Source organism: Limulus polyphemus, unplaced genomic scaffold (assembly GCF_000517525.1).
Source record: "Limulus polyphemus unplaced genomic scaffold, Limulus_polyphemus-2.1.2 Scaffold3016, whole genome shotgun sequence".
Classification (NCBI taxonomy): domain Eukaryota; kingdom Metazoa; phylum Arthropoda; class Merostomata; order Xiphosura; family Limulidae; genus Limulus; species Limulus polyphemus.
The window spans coordinates 60857-66856 of record NW_013668626.1 but is presented as its reverse complement, the minus strand read 5'-3'; the positions used below and the strand labels follow the sequence as shown (position 1 = coordinate 66856).

The 6000-nt window shown below is 30.6% G+C and overlaps 1 protein-coding gene across 3 annotated transcripts in view; it reads right to left on the bottom strand.

The window, feature by feature from the left end:
- Positions 1-6000, bottom strand: part of LOC106468464 (mitogen-activated protein kinase kinase kinase kinase 4-like) — a 69897-nt gene that overhangs the window by 18693 nt on the left and 45204 nt on the right. The window lies entirely within an intron of this gene.

Sequence of the window (6000 nt, the reverse complement as noted above, 5' to 3'; positions counted from 1 at the left end):
AGCTCACAGCTTGAACAGAGCATGTAGGAAAGTGCATAAAACCACATTAAGATCCCAGTCAGGCATGGGAGTCAGTGAATAAGGAAGGATTGGAACAAAGTGGAAAAGGCAGGGGAAGAAAACACCTAGCAAAACTTAGTTGGTTGTCAGACAGCTTTGTCATCTACAATTCACCTTTCACATTACCTAGAGACTGACAATCCATGATCGAACAAACATGGGAAAAAAGGCCGAAAGGTGGGTCATAGTAGGACAGCCCAGTGTAAGGGATTGGGGGTGGATCAATATTGAACAATTTGCCACTTCTATTGATAGATGGACAAAGATAAAAGATGACAAGAATGGGATAAGAAGAAGGCACTACAATCTGACAGTTAGGCTCTTTATGCAATATACAGGACAAATCCCACACATGAAGATGAAGGGATGGCACCCCTGGGATGGGAATTAGCTCAAGGCTAGTGGCATGCAAATCTCATAAGCAGATGCACGAGGTATCAAGGTATTGTATGGGAAGAGGTGGGGTATCCTCTCGACTTCAACTTCAAATCCTGTATTACTTTTTGAAATAGCTCCCATAATTGTACAGGTCACCTTTACTTCCTTGTAATGTCTCAATATGTCCACCAGATGGCACAAGTGCTCTTCTATTCTAATTACTCTAATAACACTAGTGTCAATCAACCTTCCACTGGTTAATTGAAGGAGCATACAGAAAACACTGCAGCTCAGTCATATAAATAGATATCCAACAAACAAAAGCATCCAAACAGTCTAAGGTATCGATATAAAGTGTACAAAAAAATACAATAGAAAATTATTATGTGAAATACCTGTAAAGTGATGACTGCTGTTAATCATTTCATCCATAGAAATATAACAGATGAAAAACAAACATACTGGAATGTCACATATTACAAATAAACTTAGCCTATTAATTGTAAAGGTTATAACTATCATGAGCTGGTTCTGTATAGCAGACTAGAAAGCAACTGCTGTTAAGGTTTATATATGTAGATTGTTTTGGAATTTACACACAGCTACACAAGGTATATCTTCATGAGCCTATTCCTAATTTTGTACTGATACACCAGAGAATAGGCAGTTAATTAACAGCACCTACCTCTAAATTTTGGGCCACTCTAGTAGAATAGTGAAAGTTTACCATCACTTTTGAGCAACAGGCCCAATGTTTGAAAATCTAAACACTAGGCCATGTCTGGCCTATATGGTTTGTTTCTCAGGAAAATCCTACATTCTTTCCCTTGGCTAAACTACCACAGCAAACATACCTATCATTTTATGGAACTCAAAAATGTAGATTAGAAAAAGTGGTGACTACAACAAGATAAGGGTATGTACAAATATTTAATTCAGCTTTAGCATTATTCGCTGTTTTCTATCAGAATTCAAGAAGTTATATTTAATGAATTTAGTAATGGTGCATCTTACAGTGAAAGTTGTTGTTGTTTTGAAATTAAGCACAAAGCTACACAATGGGCTATCTTTGCTCTGCCCACCACAGGTATCGAAACCCGATTTCTAGCGTTGTATGTCCGCAGACATAACGTTGTGCCACCGGAGGGCTACAGTGAAAGAGACTAAAATAATATCTGAATGTGTTTATAAATCAATTAGACAAGTTGATTTCCATGTATGAATTATCTATAGTACACCTAACAACATCAAAAGGATACAAATTTTAATATTTTAACAATAAATCATTCTGCAAACTAATCATACCAAAAACTTGAATACATAAATATGGGCTACCAATTTTATTTTATTTTTGTATAATTTCTTCAAAAACATAAATGATATTGTACTTGTGCTGAATACAACTTAATATTTTGTAACTGAGCAAAATTTTACCTTTCATAATGGAGTTTGTACAAACATCAATGATGATGAATCTCTCTGCACCAATATTATGATACCAGAGACTATAAATTCGAGTACTAAGTTTATAGTAATTTTTCTATTGATACTGTAAATGATTATTGAAAAAATGTTTATACAAGTTGTTGTCCTTTGCACTTAAAGAATTAAACTTTGAGACTATTAGTTTAGGAAGAGGTTTATAGAGTCAATGTGAAACTTAAACTACAGATAATTTATTTTTGAGCTTCATGTGAAACAATGGCTTGGAAAATGCCTTGTTTTTTTTAAACCATTTTATTAGGGAATAAAGGTAAAGAATGTGAAAGAAAATTAAGATTTCTAGATATTTTTGGATATAATTAAAAACAGTTCTTAAGCTGGTATATTGTATATCATAAACTGACACTTTCTGAAACATATATGGTAATTTGGATAGCTTTGTTCCTATAACAGTCAAAAATAATTTGGTGAAAATTTTGATAAATCTTGCTTTCAGGACTGCAAGTCCTAATACTCTACTATATGAAGAAAAAATTAATAATTAGAATTAAAATGATTTTCAACTTTACTGAAATTATCATGTTGAAAAAGTTCTTAGAAAAAACCTGTTTTGTAGTTTTAACACAAAAAAGATGTAAAGTGTTTAATTACTGTTCTAAGCAGAAAAATGTCCACAGATGCAGAGATAGTGTTTTAAAACCTTGTTTTTTAGAACCAAAGAATCATTTTATTTTAAGCATTAAGTAACAAAAAAAACAAGGTCATTTGTTATTAACAAGCTCATGTATACTTGTTGTGTAAGATTCACCATTCACTAATTCTCATTACTATTTTTTAATTACTACAAGGTTGTTCAGTTTAAATGATTAGTCCAATTACTCAAGTCTCATGTGAAAATGATTGGTTGAATGCAATTGATTATTGAGCTTCACAATTAATCGATTAGCAAATCCACTTACTGCCCACCTCTACTATATACCCACATTAACAGAGGATTTATAAACTGGTGATGAAATGTTGCATTAAAATAAAGTTAATTTCAACCCAAGGTGTTACTTTTTGTAAGCAAGATCCGATCACAGAAGCTTTTTACTGTTTCATGGCATAGTTGAATTATGTCTTCCTATGTATAGGGGACTGCTTTACAGCTGCCACATGGAGCAGAGATACTTCCAGATTTTTATCTAATTTTCTAATTGTCAGCTACAGAGAAAAGGTGAATAAAGAATACAGTTTTGGAATTTTCAAACAGATTCACTTCTAATCTGAAGGAATCAAAACTTATTGCTAAAGTTGCTTCTGTATCTTAACCTTTTATTTTTTAATTTGCTGATAGTATGGATCTTCTTCACTTTATCTTTAAATATAGTTTATTTTACTTTTCAACTAAGTGTATCACAATGCACTAGTCCTTTCAACCTGTGCAATCAGTCATTCCTCTATTATTTCCAACAAATAAACTGTTTGCATTTGCCTCAGCTTCACTGAGTTTGTCTCTTTCATTCTGCCATTACAAACCATTATACCTGTCCTATCATGTACTTGGTCTTTGAACCTCTTTACATTGCATAGATCATGTAACTAATGGTGTGTTTAGTTTACCATCAAAATACCACTATTGTAATGCTTTACGTGAATGAGGGTCAAAGCTTATTTTAATTATTCTATCGTTACTTCATTTTGAATTAGATATGTTAATATATATATATATATTTAATTTTACATTTGAAAATGTTTCAGAAAAATGTAGCATATTTTTTTGCTGAACACAAAAAGGTTATCACAAATGGTAAATAATGATTATCTGAGCTTGGCTGTAGAAAATTGATAGGTAAATAAATATCCAGAACATGATGAAAGTATAAAATATAATACCAGGACAGAGATGAATAATGAGAAATAACACAGCTGCATGACTTAGAGACTTTCAGAATTTTTCATGTTAGATAAAATATTAATTTCTGGTTAGCCTTTGATTATTTTGGCCTTTTAATATGAATAAAGGCTAACAATCTCTAATTTATGATTTTATGACTAAAGCCTCACTGCTGTTGTATGGTGCTATTCTAAAAAGGTAATAAAAACAAATAATCATCCCAAGTGTTTAACACAGAACATATCAAAATAAGCACTACCAATTAATGAAAAAACAGCTCATTCTACTACCTTAATGCACAATGTAAATTTAAATCATGACTAAAAAAGCCAAAGTCCATCAAGAAGATGAACTACATATAAGGTAAGGCTGTTAAATGTACACCTAATAAGTAATGTTCAATGAATGATGTACAAAACCACATCATGAAAACGAGACAATTGTACTGACAAGGCTATTCACAATAACGGGAAAGTTATAGTTACTGCTTGAGATATAAGTATTAAAAAAGGCTCTAGGAAAATGATGGAAATTTTCTAGGTTTGTCTAGAACAATTAATTTAAAATAATAATAATAATAAAGAGATGTGGCCTTCAACAGTAACGCTATGATGTTTATATTTTAGGAGCACCGTGCCAAATGGATGACAAAAACACATACTATGGCATAAAAAATTTTAAAACAGATGGAAAGTTATGGAAATGTGCAACAAATAAAAGTTCATAAGTGTATACTTTCAAAACAAAATGCTTAATCAACTGATATACTGTAAATATATAAAACAGAGCAAATTTTAGAAACCATAAATTGTGATTAGTTTCTTAGTTTTAGTAAAATGAGACTGAAAGTTCATTTTTATCCCACATATTTTGACTAGAACTTGAATTGTAAAATTTCATAAATGCTGGATGCTATAAATTTCAAAACTGCTATTAGTATACACTAGTATTTTTGTAGGAAAGAAAAACAAAAGCAGAGAAGAAACTATGAAGATTTGTGTGCACAGCAATATATTTGTAATTCTGAAAAAAAATTATAATAACAGAATAAATATTAAATACAAAAATATCTGATGAGCACAGCCATTTGAAAAAAAAAATCCACTAGATAAATAATGATAATAGAGGACTAACAAGCATTTCACTGTGTTAAACAAAACTTGTCAATAAACTATTAAACTAAAGAAGTAATAAGCACTTTCTTGTACTAAATAAAACACTACTTAAGCAACAACATCACAGGACCAGTAAGCATTTCATTAAACAAAACATGAATAATGAAACTACTAAAACTGTAGAATCAATAAGTACTTTGTTGTATTAAATAAATTACTAAATGATTAATAAAGATGCAAGTTTTACAACCATTTCATTGCATTAAACAAAACACTACTTAAGTAAAAAACTTTGGGAGTAGTAAGCATTTCAGTGGAGTAGACAAAACACTACTTAAGTAACAACACTGTAGGACTAGTAAACATTTCATTACAATATACAAAACACTACTTAAGTAACAATGCTGCAGGACTAGTATGCATTTTATTGTAGTTAACAAACTGTTATTTAAGTAACAACACATCATGACTAGTAAGAATTTCGTTGGAGTAAAAATTACTTAAGTAATAACACTACAGGACTAGTAAGCATTTCATTGTAGTAAACAAAATACTGATTAAGTGACAAAACAGCAGGACAAGTAAGCATTTTACTAGTAAGCACTTTATTGTACTAAAGCAAGACTAGCAAGTATTTCATTGTGCTAAACACAACATTACTTAATTAACAACATTGCAAAAACAGCAAGCATTTTAATGTGTTAAATAATTGATTTCTACATCACCAATACTGCTAGACTAATAAGCACTAGATAATACATTAATTAATTTAAAAAGTTGACAAGCTATAAAATGACAAATGTTTGTAACAAAACCTAAGTTAAATTTAAATTACCAACACTACTAAGTTACAGATTAGCATTATGAAGCCTTGATTTACATTTAAAGTATAAGTATTCATATTAATAAAGGTATAGAATAAATATCAGACACAAAAGCACAAGAACATTTAATACACCAGCAGAAACAAATCCTTTATACTATATGACATACAGAACAAATGAAATAAGAGAGCATAAATAAAGTACCACTAAGAACATACTAAAGTATAATGGTTCAGTACTGCACATTGACAAAAAGAAAAGCATTATAATAACTATTAAAAATGAAATAAAACTCCAACTTAAA